We start from the raw sequence: 24,224 nt of genomic DNA, 5'->3' as shown, positions 1-24,224 counted from the left end.
GGGACACGCCAGGGGCACCTGTGCCCGGCCCCGCTCTGACCCCGGCCACCACCAGAGGAGGCGTGCCCACCTTTCCCCTGGCGTGGCGCAGCCTCCTCTTCGCGTGCGCGGGTGCTGCGCGGTCCCGGCACAGCTTCTTCTCTCGTGTCGTCTGAGTCCGTAAGAGACTGAGCTGGCTGGGCTTGCAGCCCGGGTTGGTTGTTGGCTGCTTGTTCCTGCCGCGGTGGGTCAGTGGGAAAGGGTGAAACTGTTACTACACAGTTACAGAGCCAGCACTTCCATGAGACTAGTCACACATGCACGTGAATGGGCACATCTCCCGCAAGACTGCCTAAATCACCGAGGACCTGAATGGGTGCACTGCACAGGTGGGGATTCGGGGCCAGTTGAGGCAGAGATAAGCACGACTTAACAGCACACTTGGAACTGCTGCCCCTGAAGGCATCACCCAACCCTCGAACCCATTCTGATCGATTGTCCAAAGGCGTCAGGCAAGAGAAAGGCAAATTGCCCCCAGCATCTTCTAAATGGCTCATTCATTATTGCAAAGGCATCAAGACAGAGGTTAAAAAAAAAGCTCAGGAAACAGCCAAGTCAGAAAATAATCCTTTTTCCCACTAGGTTAGCCCTTCTTCACTCTGACTTGTTGGGAGGTTCAACAAACCTCATTTCACTGTTACCTTAAATCCCATAATCTCCACTGATGCACGAGTTGTCTTTTTATTTAGATGCCGGCACATAGCCCCGTGACTCTTTGGCAGAGGCTGCTCACAGTCACATGCTGTCTGCAAACCACCGTTCCCAGCCATGCCTGAGGTTAAACCTGACCCATCACAGACAGGCCATTCCACAGCCCCTCCAGATCCGCCTTCTGGCCCTGCTGATGCTTTTGTGTCCTAACAAGTACAGAATGATGACAGTAATTATTTGCAGTGCAGTAAGGGCCTAGAGGAATTTGAAGAGAATAGAGGCCTATGCCTGTTATGCTGTGTCAAAGTGTAGTTTGATCCAAAGTGAGGGGTATAGCCTGTACACACAGATCATTGTCTGCAAGCGCAGAAGCTGTAACACATCAGGGTAAAAACTAACCAGCCCCTAGGCTGAGCACAAAAAAACCTGTGCAGATGTTCTCCTGCGTGTACACGTGTGCCTGCTGCTGGCAAAACTAAAATCGCTCCTTGCCCTCCAGACCGTAACCCAGGGAGGAAACACCAAGGTGGACAAGTCCCTCTGCAAATTTATGACCAGGATCTTGTCAGAGGTGAACCTGACATGACCTGCTCCTTTACTTCTGCTTGTTGGTGATGTTTCTAGGAGTCCCAGTGGTGGATTCATACCCCATTCAACAATGCACAGCACAACAAAATCACAGTTCCTGTGTTTTTATAGTCTTCAGCTTTCTTGCTCGTATTACAGGCTGTGCAAAAACATCTATGGACAGAAATATCAGTTAAGTCCTGGGAGCACCTGGCCTATGGGTCAGGTGGAGGCAGAATGGGAGCAAGTCAGAAGAAGCCGTGAGCATGGTTGGGAGAGACTAAGTACAGCCCAAAGGAACAGGGATTCAGATTGCTTTGAAAATTGAGAGCTTAAATTAGCCTGGTATTTGATGAAAGCAAGCATTTGGTAATGATAGCTTGTTGGGATGTGTTGTTTTGGTATGTGTTGGGATGGTATGTTTAATATTCTGTACCCTAGAAAGAGAAAACGTTTGAGCTCCCCTGCAGTTTAATGTTTTTAGTGCTGGATTGCTCATAGGTATTAGATTGTGTCAGGGACTCTGTGTGGATGAGAGAATGAATTTGCAGGTGAATTTGCAAAAATGAGCATATAGCAGGATACTTGCACATAAAGCCACTGAAGCACCAGTCATTCAGACTTCCCCTGTTGAGATCCACCCAAGTTTCTTTCCTCCCACAGAACAAACATAATAGCAATAATAATAGGAATTGTAACAACAATAACATGTAGTCCCTTCTACTGCACTTTATATTAGTGAAGAAATGTTCAGAAAAATTCATTTCAATCATTCACATTCTTCAGAGCTCATAAAGGGAATCAGCCAGCACAAAACATTGGCATTTATTGGGTGCTTTCAGACAACTTAGCCTTTCTCTTTTCTAGAAAATCCAGGAACGTCTTTAGAATATACACCTAGATTAAACAGGTCAGGTGGGGAAAATGTCAGAACTCTGATGGCAAATTTAAGAGAGTCACAACCCCTTCAAATCCTTAACACTTGACAGAATTGTTTCTTTATACTCTGGAATATAAGAGGTTATAGTGAGGGAATCAGAAAATCAAACAGTCCCTATAGCTTTTAAGACCTGAAGTGCAGCTTCAGTCAGTCAGTCTTCAGTCTGTTGTGAGAATATTGCTTATTCCTTTTGCTCAGAGCACCTTGCATTCTTTTTCCTACATCCCTGGGAGACAAACTGCAAAAGGGTACATGGTATGCTCCCTCAGGTGTCTCCTTGGCTGTGAGATACATATTCTGTAAAATGCTCTTGGCAGTGCAGAACATTTTAGGATGTGTGTATAGTTCCCTATGCTTAATGCAAGATTAGTTAGGTGCTAAGGGCTTAGTGCCCATGAAGCCACCCAATCTGGTCTTGTTTTCCCCACTTTATTTCCACCATGCGACCTTGTCTGCTTATTTTCTCGTGACTGAACAACAGTCCAAGCTTCTAGATTTAGTAGCCCTGTTTTGTTTCATTGGGTTTTAGTACTCAGTTCTGTGGTGTCTCAAGTGCAATGAATGTAAGAAGAATAGATAATAACATGAGCACAAGCTTACAACCAAGTTATGTATTGAATTAAATTCAGCACTCAGAACTGTGTGAACAATTATCAATTTTACCTGTCATAGTTTTGCAACTCATAAATCTCTTTTCACTCCTGTCCCAGTTTCTCATATTTTTTCCCTAGATTCCAGGATGAGTAGGCATTAACTGGAATGGGACCTGGTTTAAAACCTCTGCTCTCCACCTGTCCAAGAAAAGCAGCACACAGACAGTGCTACTCTTGTAGCACTTGTTAGTCTTGTTGCTTGTTTTGCACAGTGTTACTCTTCTCCCTGCACATTTCAAGACTTGTGTGTTACTAGCTACCAAGCTGCCCTTAAAAAGGAAAGCGGAGGAAGTGATCTCGATGTCACAGTGATTTTAGGTGTAATGAACCTTGCTTGCTTGCTTGCTTGCCAATTGCCTCACCCATATAATTTCCTTAGTCTTATTTATAAGCAATGCTGGTGACTCCTCTTTGTATACTTTGGATTCAAGGACTTGCTTCCTTAGAGAATCAAAACTTCAAAAGATTTGTTATGTGCATTGTTTAGGTGTTGGGGATTTAGTTAAATTACTTCCCATTTGTCTTTGCTTTTTTGCAGGCTGCATTCATTTTCATGCCTCTTCATCTTTCACTGCAGTCATTAATGAAACCACAGAGGTGTATGCGTTCATTTGTAATGTCAATACAGCAGCCTGATTGTTCCCTGGAGCCACAGCATCTGTCACAGTGGGGATGCACCTCCCCCTGCTCCTCGTGCTGCACCCTCTGTATTCACACTGAGAGAGCTAAGGTGAGATGGGGGGTCAGTGTCCATCTGGTAGGGAAGAAGTACAGTGAATTACCGTAGGATTTATGGGGTCTGGAGGGGAAGAGCCTGCTCCTGGATGTGGTTAAGCAAAGGCAAAAGGACTATATTGGGGTGATACACATAAAGGAAAGGCTAAATGCAGGCAATCAGTCAGCACTGAATTTGCCTCTTTTCGCTGATTTTGCTGTCTCCCTTCTCACCACCTGCCAGGGAGGTAGAATAGGTTTAATCCGAGTTTAATTGAGCCATGCAAGGCCTATTGCATTGCTTTCAGCAGTGAGGTCTCCCTCCATGCCTGCTCCCTGGAGCCCTTGCTGGTGTAGGCTTACAATCCTGGTCCCATGAAACATCAGATATTCAGCTCTATCTGTATTCTTGATTTGCATTTTCCTTCTTTTTCCTTGAATTTGTTAATTTGTTTAAATTCCTCCTTTCATACCTTGTTTCCATTATAGCCCTCTTCTGTACAGGTCAGACTGACCCGCTCTTCTTTTTTTTGGACATTGTGGCATGATCCTTCACCTCTAGGAAAAAAAGCTTGTAACTCTGGGGTGCTTCATTCCTGCAGTTTTCTGTTTATGACAGACCCACAGCATTGACATCTGTCCTGTACTGGGTAGCTGAAATTACCGTATTACTAATATTTCTCTCCAGATAATGTAGATGGGTCATGGCTATTTCTGTAGACCAAGCCTGCATATTGCCTCTGCTTCTGGCTAGAGATGCCATTGCTGGAGATCAGAACTTTTGGGAAGAGCAGGAGATTCCACTGTTCCCTGAACAGCTAGAAAGTGGCAGTGGAGTTTGCAGAGGCTGGCAACAGGACAGTGCTGCCCGCAAAATTCTTGAGATGCCAGCTGGGGTAATGCCAGCCTTGTGACTGTGGTGTGCCATGGTCTATGGAGCTGCTGCAAAAGTACGGGCAAGAGGTGACATGTGGAAAGGGCTCCAGACTCACCAAGGTTGGAGTCACGGTAAAGGCAAGGAGATGTACTGATGTGGTGAATAGGTGAGGAATAACAAACAGTTATGCATTGCAGAGTGGTCTGTGTTGGGAGAAGTTGGTGGTGTTGCAGGACATTTTATGTGTTTTCCATAACAGGTAATTTTCAGTGCTTTCAGGGTCACTGGAAAGGACAACATGATCTGGGTCATCAAGTGCTGTTCTCTGCTATTGTCTGTCATTCAATCCCTATTGTAAACTGATCAGTCTTTATCTTAAAAGTAATCAAGTCTCATTCCCCCACAATGCTCACTGGGAGACTGTTCCAGAGTCTCTTTTGTCTGATGGTAAGGAACCATCTCCTAATTACCAGATTAAATGTATACATGGTTAGCTTGCATCCATTTGTTCTTGTGCCAACATCTTATTTTAGCTAATATAATTATTGTCTCTTGTTGCTGTTTTTGCTCAGAAATATTTATAGGGAGACATCCTACCTGCACTAATTCTCATTTTGCAAGTAGAATATGTCACTCAAAGGGAAGAAAAACTGTGCTGCACTGAGACATCAACCCCTCTTTCCCCAAATATGTAAAAGCAGTTAGTCCTTGCTATGGGGGTAAGTATACCTGGTCAGGGATACAGTGACTGTTTTTTGTGATTGCACTATTGTTTGTTTGCAAACTTGCTTCAAGAAGCCTCACCTCTCACTGTGCCACAATCTGAAATAAAATTAAATCAAGCTCACTTTTCTGTGTTACAGGAGAACCTAAAAATAATGACCTGTGGCATCACAACGTGGTACAAGAGAACTATCTAATTGGGAATTCTGCAGTCTAGGCTATGACTGAGCTAATGCTGGGAGAGGTGGAGGAATGAAAGGCCTCTATAAAAGGAATTTTAACTATGCTTTGCACCAAGAAGGCAGAGGAGTCATAAAGCTGAGCTTAATGTTTTTGTGTGAAGACATTCAGTATTGGTCTGAAGTGTAAGTACAAACATGGGATAAACTTGAAATGAGAACATTTTCTTTGTAATGCACAACAGAAACCTTCAGAAGAAGTTAAGGTGCTTCAAGATGAATCAGAGTGGAAGCTCCTTCAGCTCATCGCTCACTGCACCATTCAACAACATTTTGAAAATTCTCCTTTTCTTTCATCAATTGTTCTCCAGATGGAAGTTCAGGGTTTTCAACTTTTTCTGGGGATGCTGAAGCTGTGACAGTCTGAGAAGCAATTTTGACCAGCCTCCCAGTGATTCTCAAATCCTTATCATGTGCCTGGACTGTGTACTGATCCCTTGTACACAAGGGGGATAAATTGTTCTCCCAAAAAGTGCTGGTCCCAAATAAGACACATGGGTCTGCATGCCCCACATTTATCTTGGTGAGAGACCTAGGGAAGAGTTTGGTGGGTTTTAGTTTCAGATTTAGATTTCAGAATGGGGGAATGTAAAAAAAAAAAACCAACCCAAAACCTGTTGTTTGTTTCTATGCAGGATATAACAGTGTACTTATATAGAGAGAAGTAGAGAGATTATATCAGTGTATATCCCAGTCATAACTCATTTCTTTTTTTAACAGTACCAGCCAGGAAAGGCTATTGAGTATTGGTGTTGCACTTGAAGCACAGAAAGAACGGGATGTTTTATGGTCCTAGATTCAATTCAGGGTTAAATGTCTCAGGTAATGGAAGCTTTTACCATATCACTTGAGAGCATTGTTTTGTCTGCTAGATTTCATAAGCAAGGAGTTTTCTTTTTTATTTAGTTGAGCTGCTTGCTTTTTCTGAAGAAATAAATGACCAGATAAAAAGCAAATCTGAAAACCTCCCCCACTGAGTCTATTTCAGTTGTTGCTGTTTTCTTCACATTTTCCTTCTTGAAATGCATTAGTTTCCAGTTGAAGGAACCTGAAGAAAAGATGATTATTACTAAGAAATTTGCAAATTAGCACAGCTCAAAACACCCCCACAGCAGTGTTCTAGTAAAATGAGTGAGGCTGGGCTAAAACCTCTATATATTTATTTGGATCATTCTATATTTGGATTTAGCAATCCTATTACTGAGCTGAAATTTAGGACTCTTTAGACACATTTGTCCTGGAAATAGCACTGGTAAATTACCAGCTCTGATAGGTGGGAGGATGAGGGCAGTGTCTAAGATCTAACAAGGAGAAAAGTAACAGACATTCTTCCATTTCTATTAAGTGTGTTTGCATATTTTCAGCACATTCAACAAATGAATAGTTCTGTGCTTGGACAAAATTAGTGGTTAAAGAGAAGCAAAATGTACCAAGTATGGTGTGTGGGATATTGCAGTGCTATTATGCAAATTGATGCTATGTCTTCAGCAGGGATCTACTCCAAAGCAGGAGAAAAGTGTGTTTTAGTCAGACCACTGGGATGAGACTATGCATGGAAAAACTCTTATATAAAGAAAGATTGAAACATCAGTGTAAAGATGGAGAAGGGATGGGAAATGTACACCATGTATGGTAGAGAAGAAGGTATGACCATTAATCGCTGAGAATTTTTTGTGAAACAAGGAGAAAGGAGAGCTTAGTGGGGAGGGAAATGACTGGTAAAAGGAAGCTTTGTGCCATGACAAAAGGAGGCAGTGGAAATCCCCGCTTTCATGTTTGTTGGAGTACAGGAGCTCAGTTTTAAACAAGGGTGGAAATTTCTGTGCTAGTTTTAGTGTAATTACTGTAATGGCAAATACATTTTTTATTTATACTCTTCCACTCTGGAAAGCAGAGGCCTGCCATATTCCAGAACAGAAGTCGAATTTGAATTCTGAGAACCTGTCAAGAAATGCTCATGGGAGACAAATGATCACATAAATGTCAAATGCATCATTTCTTAAATGTTCCTGCTCTGGTCATTGCTAGCAATAATGTCTCGGCAGTATCTTTTGGGCTGAATGTGGATCTACACAGAATTATGTTAATTATGTGCTGAAGACATCCAGCACGTATTTTTCACCGTATTCCTCTCTTTACCGCAGGTAAGATCACGGTTTATGGCTGTATTATTCTGCACTGCTAAGCTCGTGCTACCCGCCAGGATTTACAGCATCTTTCCTCAGCTCGAATGCTTATACAAACCACTAGATGGCAGAAGTGTCGTTCCTGGTCTGCTCTTGTCCTGAACTGGTCGCAGCTCTGTGCCCGGGGATGCTCCTTGGAGCCAGTTCCCAGCTTTGCAGAGTATGCAAGGGCAGCTATACCCACCGAGAAAATACTTGTCTCTTCCTCAGCAAGAGATTTGTGTTCTCCATTTGGTGCCTTCAAAAAGGGTGGCTTTTTATGGATGATCCCCTAATTTTTCTTCAGATTCCTTGTTTTTCTCTGAAATTGCCCCAATTTTTAGCTTGCAGATGCTGGTGTGTACACATGCTAATGACTGTATTGTTATGATATGTTATATGCTGCCAAGGCAATGCAAGGTAACCAACTTAGCTTTGGCTGAGAGCAGAGACTGTCCCTGGAACCAACAGAGGTTGACTCCATGGCTCAGGTATGAAACTGCTTAACAGGAATTTGTTAATGGCACTATTTGTTGTTGTTCCACTGTTGCAGTTGGCTTTGCCCAGTAAAATGCTAAAACCAAAGTGCTAAGAGAAGAGAAGGGAAATACACTGGAGAATTAAAAAAATCAGAGTAATTTTGGTCTTGAGCAATCCTCAAGTTTCCCAATTCAGGAATTTCCTGTGAAAAGGAATAATTCCAGTCAGTTCCCCAGCTACAACCATTAGACTCTGAGGGTCTAGCAATGTGGTGAATGGGTGCACAGCCTGGCTGGTGGTGTCAGTGTTGTTTTGCCTGCTTTCCAAAGAAATCTCACTAAACTCAAGCAGTCTCCAAGAACCCTTCAGATGTCAGTGTCAAAACCAGGAGAGTTTCCTCTGGTGGTCACCATCTGGTCTTTGTGGGTTCAATAGCTCCTTCCCTGTCTGCTTCAATGACAAGCTGAACTCTAGGGCAGGGGGAAGAAGGAAAGGTTATTGTAATTCTTCTGACTTGCTTTTTTTAACAAATCCTCCTTCCCCTCCCCCCCTCCCCCAACCAAAAAACAACCCACACTTTAATTCCTCATAAAAAAATTCTTTTCAATAGAGTTTTAGGTCTGGAAATGGACCAAGGCAACTGTGTTCAAATGTACTGGGAAGGACATGGCTCTTGTCACAGATTTCAAGACCACCTTCACCAAACTCTCAGAAATCAAAATAGTGCTGCTGTGCTCTGCAAAAAGGCAGATGGGGATTTCAAAACTGAGGGTCATCAAACCCATAATTCTGGATAGAGACTCTTCCAAGGTCACCTCCTCTGTAATTTATGAGATTACTGATTTTTTTTTTAATATATACTGGGGGTTGGTGCATCTGAAAACTCTCACAAGGTTAAGGGCTTAATTCTTATTACCACAAGTTCCTATTACAGTTTGGTGGTGGAAAGAATCCTCCAAACTGATGCTAATCCATGCATTTTTAAGGCCTTCTTTACATGGCCAAGAGTTGTGGGAAGGTAAGTAGAAAAGAAAAGGAGACTATTTTATATATTTGCACACCCAAATACACATTTTGGGCTACAAATTTTCACTTTCTCATTCTCCCTCCTACTTCACTTGCTCCATGCTGTCCTGCAGCAGGAGTTAGAATTTTGAAATGGATGTAAAGCAAAAATACATACTCTCTTTTATTATGAGCATATTTCAAGGGGAAAATGGATTATATTTTTATTGGGCTGAATGCATTCAATTGCAGCAACTTTTATTATTTTGAAACAAAGTTTTGTTATTCAAACAAAAGCCTAAGTGGTACCCACTATGCCAACTGTAAGCATTTTCCTACAGCTCATTTTTAAAATAGCCTTTAGGATTTACTTGACTAAATCAAGCCTCAGGAAGAAGAAGCTTGCAGGGGGGAAATCACTGCATTAGAGGTGATAAAATGAGAAATGAGTGAGACGAACATCGGTGCAAACTCATCAGCATTAGAATAAACTCAGAAATAGACATTCTACATTTCCATAATGCTGTCAGCTGCCACTCCAGAGACAGGGATCTATTACCTCTGTTTATACCGCTGCTAACTTAATTTATAGCAATTTATTGTAAAAAAGTAGACAGTAACTTGACTGGCTGGGAAAAAAAATCTCCTTTGTGCTGAAAATAAAAATGATAATGCACATAATAGATTTCTGAAAGTAATTTGAATGGCCGGTTAAAACACAAGGTGAGTTAGGTATAGTTTTAGTAAATCTCAGCATGAATTACCTACTTTCATATGCACATTTGCAGATGGATCAATAAAGGGCAGACATGGGACATTTACTTTGTAAGATTGGATGGGCCCAGGTAATTCACCACTTGCAGGTTTCTTTATTTTGCTGTGGCTGCATGGGGGGACGAAGCAGGAGCAGAAATAGGCACAATGCCCCCAAGGCTGAAATCAGGTCCCTACTCATGATCAGCTTTATGAGAAAAGAATCTGACACAGCCTTGTCCCAGAAAAAATGGGCAGTTCATGTCATTTCTGTCCAGATGGTGGAGAAGATAAGAATCACCAAGCTTTCCATGGCTTTCAGTCTAAGAAAACATCTGTAAGATATTTTTCAAGCAGACACATGTATGTCCTGATTTTGCTCCAAACCAGCTAACACAAGCTCCAAACTGGAGGCTTTTGCTAATGCCCATCCCTCATCACAGTGTCTCAGCTCGGACTCAGCCCTGTGCTCACCACCACTGTTCCATGTTGGGTCTGGAGCTGGTTGCATCCTGTCAGATTGGCTCCAGAGCAAGTTAACATTGGTTTGCAAGACACCATGAAGACATACCTAGAGGTGGTGGGATCTCAGCCTTTTGTTAAAGCCCATGGCCTGAGACTGTCAGACCTGTCCTGCTCTCAAGCAGTGGTCCTTGGTCTCTTCATTCCCTGAGAAGGAGTCTGGACCTTCTCTGTAGCAAACAAGCCTCTTGGTGAGAAGCTTGCTCTTCTTAAGTACCTTTCAGGCCCCCTTAGAAGTAGTTCATGAGTCTCTAGGGGTGCATAAACCAGAGACAGAAAAGCATGGCTCTGGCAAGTCTAAGGGATATAATCATCAGCCTGCAGGTAAACATGTGCTTAAATGTTTTGCTGATCAGAGACAAACTGCTGAACTGGGGCCTTGGGAGCTGCCTTGCGACCACAGTTATTCCCTTTATGACAAGAAGGTGATCTTCAAACTGAGGTGGAATGCTTTGCTGTTGCAGCATAACCTGGTTTTGCAGGGAAAAGGAAAGGGAGGATAGAACTGGCCATAGTTTGTGGCAACCTGTGCTCAGAATTAAAATATATGGGAGCAAAATTAGAAGTACTGTCACTGCTGTGCAAATACTACCAGGTTTGAATACAACAGGGGATGAGGTAGCTGAGAACTGAGCTGCATGGGCCAAACCACTAAAGGAAAAGTGTAATGTAGAAACCGCCAGGTCTGGCACATCTGATAAGGACTCTGGGTGGAGAGGGGTGTGAGGAGTTTGCACAATGTCAGCTTTCTGTCTCCAAAGAGTGCTGGTCCAGAAGAATCTCACATCTCAGGACATTGTCATGAATAAAAAAGAAGCCCCTATCACATTCAGCACCACAGACATCCCACTGTCCCAGTGGCATCCCCAGTGTCTCCAGGATTAACAGATGTGTTTGCCCTCATGTGGACATCATTTCAGAGCTGCAAGGACTCCCATGATAGATTGTGTTTCTCAGCCCGGCTCTGTCCATGTCTCCCACAATTTGGAGGCCTCCAATATGCTTTCCCCTGAGCAGCTGCAGGTTGTCAGCACATCCTCCCCTCCCATGGCTGTGGAAATTTCTGGGGTCTGTGCTGCTGTGCAGGAGCAGCTTGAGGGAGGACTGGCAGAGTCCCTTGGCCTCACAAACAGCCTCTGCACAGACTCCTGACATCATGGCAACACAGAGTGTATGCCCCATGAGTCCCGTTTGGGTGGTGCAAAAGGCCAGTCCTGAAGGTAAGCTCTCAGGCTGCTACCTCCTGCTTTGCGTGTGTCGGTGCCTCAGGATCAAACCAGTGGTTGAACTACTTTGTTGATGCCTGTGCTGCTTCAGTTGTGAGCTTTGTACAAATAATTGTTGATAAAACAAAGCTGGATTCTGTTCAAAAGTCCAACTTGTTCTCTCTGCTTCAGGCCCTGGACCCCTTAATTTGTGGCTAGTGGAGGCTTATCCATCTGCCAGGCACAAACTCTTCCTGCTGCAGGACTATGCTGTATTGCGTGCCTGCTCCACTCAAAGGCAAAAGAGGAGATAAGGGAAATGCTGAATTTAGAAGGGCTTTTGATTTAATATTTCAAAGCTTTACAAAATACTCAGCCAGGGGTCTGTGTAGACTCCTCATTCTAACTGAAATTTTAGGTGAAGAAAAACAAGCTGTTGATTCATTGACTCAGGTCTTTAGTTCTGCAAACCAGCAGGGAATTGATTTATAAAAGGTGAGAGTCTAGGACAGTCTGGAAGCCCACATCATGAGTAAGCATACAAAAGGATTTATAGGAGTGCAAAAGGATAATGCTTCTGGTCCTTATTGGTTTTCAGCTGCTTAAATACCACAGTCGGTGTCAGAGGTTTAATAACTTCGAGGATCTGCCATCTTGCACATCACTGAAAACCTCCCAATGGGGTTAAAAGAGCACAGACAAATTTTTTGAAGTTTCGTGTACGTCAGCACCTGTTACTGTCTTTCCAAATTCACGCAGGCACGCAAACAACAGTGGCATGTGCAGCAGCATTGTGGGAAGGAAGGGAAAAGTCAGTGTGTGGAAAAGGTGACAGGTCTAAGACATGCTGCCATATGGAACGGGATGCCAGGTTGGTTGTCGGAACAGGGAACTAGACAGAGGGTGAGCAGTGACACTGAAGTAGTGAGGGTTGAAGTGCAAAGCAACACGTGTCAAGTTGAAATCTTCTTGTTGTACAGGATGTACCAACACAAAAAGAAACACTGCCTATGATTTCAAGCCTGATTGCTGCTCCTTGAGGGCCTCAGCTTAACAGTTTATTATCGATGTGAAAGCAAGAGCTTCCTAGGAAACATGATTAAATAAAGATTTGAACTTCAAAAGCTTTGATCATAGGGATGATTTGTGTCCACTTCAGCCCAACTTACTTAACATATAGAATTGCTCATGACAGCATTTTTGATAGTAAACATTTACAAATCATATTTTACCACACATCAGAAAGAAGTTAGGAGTCAGTTAGCAGTGCAATGTAATGCATTCAAATGCAATGCATACCGCACTACTCAGCCACACTGCAGGTTAAAAACAACATCACACATTGCATTCGAATAGCTGCACTGTCAGGTCTGCAGAACTCCAAGGTTTGCCTTCAAGTGCCATCCTGCTCTGAAAAGCAGGCTCTAAAAAGCTCATTGTTTATTCCATTGTTCTAGTCCTTGAAAGTGCTGCTTGAAAGAAGGTCAAGATAGAATCCTAGTGGTTTTTGTTAGAAGGGACCTTAAAGCTCATCTTGTTCCAGCCATCCTGCCATGGGCAGGGACACCTTCCACTAGACCAGGTTGGTCAAAGCCCCATCCAGCCTGGCCTTGAACCCCTCCAGGGACGGAGCATCCACAACTTATCTGGACAGCCTGTTCCAGTGCCTCACCACCCTCACAGTACCCTCTTTCAATTTAAAGCCATTACCCCTTGTCCTACCACTACATGCCCCTGTAAAAAGTCCCTCTTCAGCTCTCTTGTAGCCCCCTTTAAGTACTGACAGGTGCAATAAGGTCTCCCCAGATCCTTCTCTTCTCCAGGTTGAGCAACCCCAAGTCTCTCAGCCTGTCTTCATAGAAGAAATGCCCCATCCCTCTGATCATCTTTGGCCTCCTCTGGACTTGCTCCAACAGGTACATGTTCCTTCTTACGTTGGGTGCCCCAAGGCTGGATGCAGCACTTCAGGTGGGATCTCACCAGAGTGGAGCAGAGGGACAGAATCCCTTCCCTTGCCCTGCTGCCCATGCTGCTCTTGATGTGGCCCAGGATAAGGCTGGATTTCTTGGCCTGCAAGTGCACATTGCCATGGAAGGACGCTTCCTTCTATTCAAGGAAGATGCCTTTTTCCTTCTATTTCTCAGCTCGAGGTGGGTTCAGAGAAGAAAGATAGATTGTCCTTCCATGTCAACTCAAAGAGGATAAGTGATACACAAAATATTTCATCTCATGTTTTCCACTATGTTTGGGCAGCCCTTGTTTTCTCACCTGATAAGTCTGCTGCTGGAGCATTCATCACAGCATTTGCTTTTTATAGAAGCCAGCTTTACCTTCCCTGCCCAGCGTCATTTAGGTTGAGTTGCATTTTGAGGTAAGGCATCTCATAGATCAGCTGTGGTATGGCCTCCTTCTTTTGGCGACTGTTCCCAAAGGTCTGTCCAGCCTTAGGCTCCTGGGGTGGATAAAAAGCACCATCAGACACCAAAGGGTGCACATCTGCTTGTGTGTCCATGATTCAACATCCCTGGCTAACAGATGAGAGGGAAGCCAAATGAAGTGGGACGTGGGGTATTGAACACATCTGTCAGAAACATCTGTCAGAAAAGCTGAGCACAGTTTCACTGCTGTGCAATGCTCATTCCTTGTCAGTAGTTACTGACTGGGCCTTTTGGGTCTTCTTCAGCTCTCCTAGATAGCTGACACCTACCCTTCCTCTTCTCCTTTCTTTCTTCTCCTTTTGTGGAGTTTTTCCTCTTGTTTCAGCAGGCGGCCACAGAGGGACCTTAGGCCCTGTTCTCAATGGGGGGTTCTCCGGGAGGCAGGGGACAGAAGGAACTTGGCAGGAGGAAAGGCACTGTGAGCTGCAAGGACCAACAGAGCACTTGGGCTTTTTTGGGGTGATAAGTTCCACCTCAAGGTCCTAGGGTTGGGGTATCCTCAGGTGTCTCTTCCTTATGGGTCCTCTAATCTCTGTGACGGCTGAGCTCACTCTTGGATGCTTTTTTTCAGCTGTGCTATTCCAGTATTCACCACTCAGACAGCTTTTGTTCATTGGCTTGTTGGGACGTAAAAGTCTCTGACCCTTTTGGTCCAGCCTGGCTGGTCTCACAGTCAGCCTCTTTAGAAGCCACTCATGAGAAGGGAGAAGGACTGGAACCTGATAGTTTTATTAGATTTTTTTTATTAGCTTTGTTTCTGTGGGAAAGCAAGGTAACAAGTGCACATGCAGTGAGTTTTCCACTACCTAAGGAAATGACTTAAAATATTCATGCATCTGGTTTCTTCTGACATGCCTGTGGGCCTCATGATCTGCTCTGACAGTCTTCTAGGAAATGCTGATAATGAGCAATCTTTGCTTTTCCCAACATGCTTGTTTGTTTTCTTCCTAATCCACTCTACAGCAAGAACAAGATCTCATGTGGGGTCCTATCTACACTATCTTAACAGAAACAATTACACTTCCTGCTTTAATTAACAGTGAGCTTGACTTTCCTTTCTGAAACCAGAGGATGCATTTTCCTTAGCTGTAGCTGTGCAGCTTTCTCTGACTTGGAGGTCAGACAGGTGCATGACAGGAAGCACCCAGCCTCTTCCAGAGTTCCCACAGGTATCACCATGGGGAGAGACTCTCCCTTGCTTTTTCTGAGAACAAACTGCTCAAATCCCTCCCTCTAAGGGAGAGGAATTAACTCAGACATAAACACTGCCTTCAGATACAAGCTGCTTATCTGAGAGCTGAGCAGGGCTTTGTACGGGAACCCCTTAGGAGGCACTCCACCACAGGCTTCCCTTCCAAAGCAGGCAGCCAAATGGTGAGCCCCCCAGCAAGAGACAGTGATACAGCTTAAGCTAACCTACTTAGCCACCCCAGCAGCCTTAAGCAGGTTCCCCAGGCAGTTGACACTGCTCTGACACAGGGAGTCCCTGTCCTTGCTGTGCTGCCTCACAGCCACAGGCTTGGCAGTCAGGTGGGGCTCGAGGACTGCTGCCTTTGCCAGCATCCCCAGCTGCATGTGCTTGAGTTTTGGTAGTGATGATTCCCGGCCCCCATGCTGGCTGTGCAATCCATAAACGGCACTTGAGGACCTCCATCAGTGTCCTTGGGCCCTGGCAAGGTCTCATCCTTGTGAGTGGCTGTAGATTAGCAGATTAGTAGTAATGTAGTAAGAGGGAAGTCACCTGGGAAGTAATAGGCATAAAGAAAAATAGTTATTCTCTCATTCAAGGGCATTTTAGAGGAAGGTGAGAGCAAAGGATAGTGTCTTCCTTTTATATCATTACAAGAGATGCAGGGAAAACAGCCTCTGTTCTGCCTAAGCATCCAGAAAAACAAGTGGATGTTGGAGGAGCAGAGGTGGAAATCCTTTTCTTCCCCATCCCTATTCACTGTTAGGAATCAAAAAGAGGGAGGGGATTCAGTGCCTGGAGAGGAGACTGCTGATGGCCCAAAAGGTACTGAAAACCTGCTGGAGTCTGTAAGAGGCACAAGAGGAAAGGAGGAAAGAAGTGAATAGCTGATGAGTGGAACTAATGAGACCTGGGTCAAGTCACTCCAGCTGAAACTTTTTCTGTGGTTGGGGCATTTAAAAGGTTTCCTGTCCATGCGGACTGTCTTGAGTCTAATAAGCTGTGAGCTCAGCCTGCAGATTTTCCATAATTTAGAACACGGGGACTATGTCCTCTATCCAGACATCCTCCTTTTTTTTTAATGAAACCTTTCATTTATGCCTGTCATTCCAGTTAAAATCGGCTAAAATTGCCCAGTGAGCTCAGGGGAGTGAGGAAAAGAAAGGCAGACAACTGAACAGACAGACATATGTGCATTAACCCATCTGCACAAAGCATAATTGTTTGAATCCCATTTCTGTAGAAAATATCTGATTTTTCAGCAAGTGGAGGACCCTGAGAGCCTTGGGGATGTGAAGGACTGTGCAAATGGGATGCTCAGTTTTTATTGTCCAGCTTCCATCACTGTTCTAGAGAAGGAGAAATGCCACATATGATGCCTGAAATCTTCAGCCAGAATCTACCTCCAGCTTCTCCTCTGCAATTATCTTCTCCATGAAAGAAAATTGTTTTCTACTCTCAATCTCTAACTCATACTTTCTTCTCCTTTTCTTTCCTCATGAAATCATTATTTGAAAAGAGGGATTTTTGAGATTAATTAAGAAGCTTGTATTCCAGTTTGAAGCTTTCACCGGTAATCAGAAACTGCTTGAGTTGTGCTTTCAGGGGTTTGTAATATGAACAAAATCTCTGGATAAGGAGACAGGCTGTAATTAATTTCTCTCTTCAGGACGATTACAGATATAAATAGTAAAACAAAGACAGACAAGTATCAGCAGAGGTGCCCACGTTGCATGTACTCCATTGTAATGTGGCTCAATAGCACATTATTTTCTACTCAAGGTCAGTGATTCACAGCATGAAAAGGATATGGCACAGGATTTCCAGGATTTCTAGCCTTTCCTAGCACACACCTGGTGATGATCACTTCAGCCACTTTTCCAAGTGAAAAAGAAACCAAGCATAGAAAAGAAACCAAGCCTAGAAAAGAAACTTTCTCTTCTCATCCCATTCCTGCGTTATCTTGTCCTCTAGAGAGCTGACAGCAGAAACCAGTTAAGCTGGGGTAGTTTGAGCATGAGTGCAATAGTATAGTGGGAAGCAGGAAGCCTTAGCGAGGAGATTAAAGGGAAGGATTGGCAGAAGCCTCTAGCTGCTTTTCAGCATCTCAGGTTTCATGGAAAAAAAAAAAAATGCCTGGCTGCCAGGGCTCTGCAGCAAATTTTGAAAGAAAGAACTGGCCTAGTGTTGCAGCACCGAAGAAGTTTGCAGAAGCTGCAGGATGTGGTGTGTGAATGGCATCAGTTTGTTTTGGTTTGTTTCCTCACAGCCATCGCTGACACTTCCAGTGTCTTCAACATGGAGTGTTTTGGAGCTGACCAAAGAAGCCGGGGGAGAAGAAGGAGAAAGCTGGGCTCACAAAGGTTCATGTGTTCTTCTCAGGCAAGCCAGTGTCCTGGGCAATATTTTGGGCTGTAAGACAGCAGTGGGTAGGGCTGGGGGAGAACATGTCCTTGCTTTCATGTCCCACGAGGATCGGGAGATGGAATGTTCTGGAGGAGGAGACCTTCTGTATGCCCAAACAGGTCAGTCCAAAACTAAGGGAAATTACTCATAATAGGATAACAGCCAGCTCTTTCCTAGAGCTCTTCATTAGCAGCCATCGATGTTCTTGCAAAGCAGGTCAACAGCTTCACTGACTGTTTATGGAAAGGGACAAAGAGGCATGAGACTACACAGACCAATGCACTCACAATTTCTGCTAGCAACAGGTACACGTTTTCCATGACCCGTCCTGAGCCGTACTCCAAAACTACAGCTTATTTTAAGGGCAAAAAAGCCCGAACGAGCTAAACTATGAGCAGCTTCCAGAGCAAGTCGATGCCACAGCAATGAAAACTGCTTCTGTTGTTCTCTCCAGGCTTGTAAACAGCAATATCCAGCTCTGTGTGTGTGTTAGGAGTAGAAATGAGGGGATAACTCACTTTGAAAGCTTTCTTCAGAGGTTTGTGTAAAGATTTCATCGAGTTCTTCTTGCACTGACAATGTGCCTAAAGTAAAGCACTTTGCTTTGAAAACAGGGACTGCAGTATCTACCTTTAAATAAGCAGAAAGCAAGCAATAGTCAGGTACTGGCCAAATGATGCAACAGGCTCCCTTTTAGAGGACAATAGGAAGGATCAAGCTGATGGGGGGTCAGAAATCGTTTGTCAGGTGAAGAAAAATGTAGGAGATATTGCAAGGTCCAGAGAAGGTCAGTGAAGATAGAAGTGTCATTGAATTTACAGATGATGAGAGATTGCAGGAACTCTTTAGCCAGAAATGATGACTAGTTGGAGGGAGTCTTGTCTGAGACATTCACAATGATTAAAGATGGAAAGTGAAATTGATTGCCCCTTCCTTTCTTTCCTTTTTTTTTTCCTTTAAACTCTGTCCTGCAACATGGGAACAAGGGGTCATTCACTGAAATTAAAGGGCAGAAGCTTTAGAGCTGATAATTTCTTCTTTTTTAAATGCTGCATGTAGTATATCCATGGAATGTATTGTCCCTCTCCCCGAGGTCATGGACACAAAGGCTGTGACCGGATTTTAAAGAGGCTGAACTAATCTCACAACCTTTTACAACACTTGTGGGTACCTGAGGCAAGGCAAAAAGGGCCAGTATTGAATCACATGCTTTTGGGCAAAACCTGAAAAATCCTGCTCCTGAGGCAAGATGGACATCTCTTTCAGAGCACTGCAAGCAGCTGCAGTGAGCTTAAACATGCTCACCCCTGTGCAACACTCTTTTGTGAGGGGTTTCTGCCTCCATCTGGAAGCACTTGAAGGGAACATGAGCCTCAATGCAGCTTCTTTCATTTCCATGATGGGATCTTAACAAAGATTCACCTTCTCAGCTGCTGTAAGCCATTAATTAGTGCACCCTGTGTCTCAGATCCACCCCTGCCAGTCTCATGCTGCAGGAGGCTGCAGATGCAGGGTAACAGCAATTCTGCAGCCAAGGAGTCAGGCAGGGTGGAAGAGTCACTGCAGGGTGGGAAGCACCACAAGGCATGGATGGGAGGGATGTTAATGATGTACATGCTGCTTTGAGAAGCACTTGTGAGAATCAAACATTATGGTCAGACTGACAAGGTGAGCCTTCTGTCAAAGAAATAAATACATGCCAAGCCCAGTGCATGGCTCTTGAGTGCTCTCCAGAGTAACTGGGATTCGGGTTCAGAGCTGAAGGACAGATTCAACTCTCACGCTCATTTGGCCTTGTCTTTTCTTAGGGAAGGTACCAACCATCACGTTTTGTACTTTGGAAAGAGATGGTTTCATTATTCATTGGCCATGAAACTCCATCTACTAGGGAACAAAGGACAGATAAAGCTGCAAATCTGCTGTGACATGAGTCCCAGGGTGATTCTGCCAGGGGTGAAGGACTCTCCATTTCACCACCTGGGCCCTACAGGTAAAATTAGAGCCTTCTAAAGTGCCATAGATGGCTCACACAGAGGAAATAATGGCCCCGTGGTTAACTTTGGGGCCTGGGATACAGTTTTGTTTGCCATTCTGATTTCAAGGGAAGATGGTGATGGAACATACATGTTTGTTTGAAAGAGATCTGCCCTCTGGCAAAATACAGACTAGGATTTCTTAGCATTTATTAGTGGATTTTTCCCTGGAAATATCAGTGCTCACATCTCTGTGTCGTGGAGAGCCATCAGACATTTCCAATGTTAAGGGAAACACACAATGCCCTTTCCCAGAATTTTCTGAAGTAGGGATTACATGTCAGTGCCCCTTGGCCCTTTTCATGTCAGCGATTTTCTTTTTTTTCTTTCCAACAAGAGCCATGACTAACAGCTGAGGTTCTTTATTGCTCTGCTGGGCCACCAGACACAGTTTTCCCACTTCACCAGTTAAAATAGGATAATCCTATTGACAATGCTGTCGGCTTACTAAAATGTTGCATGATGCCCTCCCAGTGACAACTTTGGCCAGGCAAAGCTCTTATCTTCGTTGTTTCTTGAAGAGTTTTGGTGTCAAGTCCCCCTTTACCTGCACACTCTTTGCATTCTGATCTCACCAGGATAGCCTCCTGATTAGTTCCATTAAAATAAGTAAACCCTTGTTCTCTTCCCTGTCACTTCATCCTTCAGCTGTATCCTGCATGGCCAGCTGGAGAGGATGCTTTAACGAGTGATGGACTGTTTCTCAAACTGACACAGAAGAGCAGACTTGTGAATTTTTTCCAAGTCCCCAGACAGTGCCCTCCACTGAGATTGCTGTTGATCAGGTGGAGCTCTTTTCCATCTGGGCTGCAAACATACACATATACACACAGGAAGGATTATTAATAATGCAACAGTGGCTGTGATGAACCATGATAGGTGGTGACAGAAACTGGGAGATGAATACATTCAAATCAGTGTGCTTGGCAGGTATATGAAATATTATTTTGTTAGAGAGAAGACCTTTAGTACTATAATGCCAATACCTCAGGCAAGAGATCCAGCACTGAGGCTGTCAGTCAAATTTGATTTTTCCTGGGTTCCTCTCACCCATCACTGTGGTGTAGGAGCTCCTTTTATCAAGCAATATCAGTGGTGTCTGTCACTGGTTCTTTTCTCTTTCCTCCCATTTTGGCTTCAGGAGAAAGAGGGCAAAATTAAAACAGGCAAATAGAGTGGAGGAGAATGGGTGCATCTGTGGGACCTGTATTACAAAGAGGACTGCATGACACTACAGGCTATTTCATAACTCTAGCCAGTCTCACAGTGCTAAAGCAATTATCAGATGTGGAAGTCAGGGGAAAAGATATTACACTGCAAAGAGGATCATCCTCATGTATGCAAATGCGATTACTTTTTGAGACCATGAAGAGAAAATGTGAGGTGAAGTTTTCCAAACAGTCCATTGATCAGGCTTATGCCTTTCTTGATCCTTTAGACAGGAAAGGATGAAAATACTTCCAAATTTGAACCCTGTCTTCACTGTCTGAATTCGTATTTTATCTCACAGAAAAGCAAAATGTCCTGCTGCTCTTTTTCTCTGGTCCTTCTTCCAGGGAATGGTTCCCCTTTTTCAGCCCTAAGAAATCAAGGCTGAAAAGAACGGTGTGGTTGACAGGTCCCTTGGCAGTATGTGAATGTTGAACTCTTGAATGAAGGTCACATCAAATGATTTGTAGATAATCCACATGCAGTTAAACAGGTTTGCACATAACACTCATCAAATAATTCTGAGTAATGAGTGCAGGTGCAAAAGTCTTGATGTGTTTGCAGGCGTTTCATGATCAGAAGTAAGAGCTTGAAATTCGCTATCTTAAGCTGCCCCTGACAGAATAATCAGCGTGCTCTGCTGTGCCCTGTGGTTGCACCCTCTGTTCTGTGCCTGAATTACAGATAGAGGAGATGCTCTTAGCCCTCCCCATCTAAATGTTTTAACAAGCCCGTTTTTTCAGTCTGCAAAGTGAGAAATCTCAAAAGCAGACTCACTGAGAGGTAAGTTGGTTCTGAGGAATTAAGAATGAAAACCAAAACTGACTTGGATTCAGAGGAGACTGGAGGTGACCAAGGTTTTATGAAATGAGGCCACTGGCGTTGGTAGTCAGTCTTGTCAGCCCTTGGGTCCTTGTTTCCTCATTTTACACACAACATTCATACTCCATCCAGCTCTGTTCTGAGGAGAGATGACTTGACCCAGGCTGGCTTGCTGTGAACCAGTGAGCTGTGCTGGTTCATATCCCCAGAGGCCACATCCAGATGTGTGTGAAGGAGAGGAACCAGTGACATGGGTGAGGTCGGCACTGCTCCTCATCACAGGCTGGGCTACATGGACACAGTCCCAGGAAATCCTCTGTGATGCACAAGCCTCTGTGTTTGGGGTCGGTGCTTTGTTAACTCTTTAGTCATGGGAAGAAACACTTGCATCTCATGTAGGAAGAGACTGGACACTGTGACCAAGAGCTAGGCAGGACTGCTGCTTGGGCAGTTCCTTGCCTCCCAGGGACTTTGTTCTTTAGGAATACTTCAGACCATGTAATACTACCTATGGTATAGATGTGTCCAGCTTTCCTAACCCTAAAAAATCATGTCAACAGCTTTCTACAGCCAAGGGTCGGCAGACAGCACATGCCTCCTGGAGACAAGCCTGGGAGAATTGTTGGGAGATGTTTGCAGGCAGGGATTGACAAAGCCTGGCCAGAAATCCTGCTTCTCCATGGTGAGAGGGGACTGTGATTGCCAGACAAGCTAGCTGGGTCTTTGAATTTGTTCTCCCCCTCACACATACCTTTCTCTGATGGGCAATGTGTTTTGTCCTAAGATAAGAGAACCAGGTGGGTATTGCAGGAGGAACTGTCTGGTTGCTTGCATAATTAATGCATTCCAGTGGTGGGGGAGCTGAGATGTTTTCATTTGACTTTGGTGCACACTGGCCTACAGAAGGGCATAAAATACTGCTGGAGACTGGGACAACTGGGTAAACTGGTCTCCCAAAGTTGCAGACTGCAGGATCCATCCAGTCCAGAGGCAGGGAACACTCACTTTTGGACTGATGATTAAAAAGCACTAATATTTGGTCAAATACAGAGATAAAATCCTAAAATAGCTAGATAGGTGCTTTGTTGTTTTGTAATTGGTAATTCTGCAGGGCCAAAGCCTGTAAATATGTACATTTCTCATCAAATCTGCTTATAACCCTGTAAACAGTTGACCAAATCTGACACTAAGTGGACCTAGCTGCACCTAGATTTCTCTGAGAAGCTTAGACAGCAGAGGGGTCTCACTGAAGCCTGTGACTCAACAGGAGAGACCATGACCTGATTATACTGTAATCCATTGTAATAGATGATAAAGCCGGTGTTTAGATACTGCATTGGGAATATTTAGATACTGTATCAGCAACAAATCTAATCATAATCATTCACATAATCACTGTGTCCTACTTCTTGCACCCAGCTGAGAGCCTTCTCTCCACTACACTGCCACAGGGGCTGGTCTGCCTCACATGTGAGGATGGGACTGTGGTGGTTTAATCCATTTCCCATCACAACAAGGGGATTTGGACTACCTGCAGCTCCTGCACTGGCAGGCCTATGTCACGGGACAGATCCTACATTTGAGCTGCACTTGAATTGTTTCGGAGTCTTGACTCAAGAACCACAGGCTGGTGGCTCCTGATTAAAGGTCAGAGGTACAGACATGGGGATAAATGTCTTTGTTTGGATTACTCTAGTGCCTGTACCAGTGCTGGGTACAATTTAGAGTAGTTGCATCTCTGATGGACAGGATGAGGCTCCCTGAGAGGGCAGCATCTGTTCCCTGGATTGAATCTGTTTTGTTTAAAAAGAGAGGACAGCGATCTTCAGGGCTGTTGGCTTGGCATATTACAGGGGTCCTATATGCAAATGTAATTATACATATGAAAATCCCCTGAGAAAAATCCAAATAATTCTTAAATTGGCACAGAGACTATACTGTTAGAGGTGGTCAGCTTACTGGCCATTGCATTTCAATTACCTTTATGTTCATTTGGTGCCACTGAAGTGAAATAATTTTCACTGATTAGTGCCAAGAGCTGACAGATATGTTCTTCCTTTTTGTTTTCTCTTTTTCAAAATTGTTTTTAGTGCTGGTGAGCGGTGCCAAAAGTACAGCTCTGCAGCCTGTAGTGTTTTATTCAGCCAGGGAACTAATTCTAGCACAGTATGAGCAAGGGATGCTTTGCTCAGGAATGGAGGCACTGAAGAAGCAGGAATCAGTCAGCAGCACCTCCTCTTTTAGCTGTGTGGTGCGTTCTCCCAATGTTGGGGATGGAGTGGCAGCTTTGTGAATTTTCACAGCCCTGTATCAGCTACATGAGGCACATTTTGACTTTCCTGGTAAAAGGCATCATTTTTGGACTAAAGGGAGTAGGTGGAAGGGGATCCTACACTTGTGCAGTGCTCAGACACTTGTTTTGTGTCTGAATGGAAATGGGGTGTGCATACAGAAAGCAGCAGTGAGAGAGTCCATTTTCTTCTTTCAGAGGCAGCATTTAATTGAGCTCCCTATATCCATGTAGCACATCTCCAGGGGGTAAGGTCTTGGAAATGGTGCAGCCTAGTTAGCAAGGGTCTGTGCCTCCCTGCATA

General features: G+C 44.2%; 1 long non-coding RNA gene across 1 annotated transcript; it reads left to right on the top strand.

Moving 5' to 3' along the window:
- The first annotated feature begins 16 nt into the window (after positions 1-16).
- LOC108447533 lies at positions 17-7,370 on the top strand. Its single transcript, XR_001863134.1, has 3 exons — positions 17-368; positions 3,389-3,580; positions 5,305-7,370. It is a non-coding gene; the product is annotated as an uncharacterized LOC108447533 (long non-coding RNA).
- The last annotated feature ends 16,854 nt before the right edge of the window (positions 7,371-24,224 follow it).

This window comes from Corvus brachyrhynchos, unplaced genomic scaffold (genome assembly GCF_000691975.1).
Source record: "Corvus brachyrhynchos isolate BGI_N302 unplaced genomic scaffold, ASM69197v1 scaffold56, whole genome shotgun sequence".
Classification (NCBI taxonomy): domain Eukaryota; kingdom Metazoa; phylum Chordata; class Aves; order Passeriformes; family Corvidae; genus Corvus; species Corvus brachyrhynchos.
Note: the sequence above shows the minus strand (reverse complement) of the source record. Positions and strands in the feature narration are given on the sequence as shown.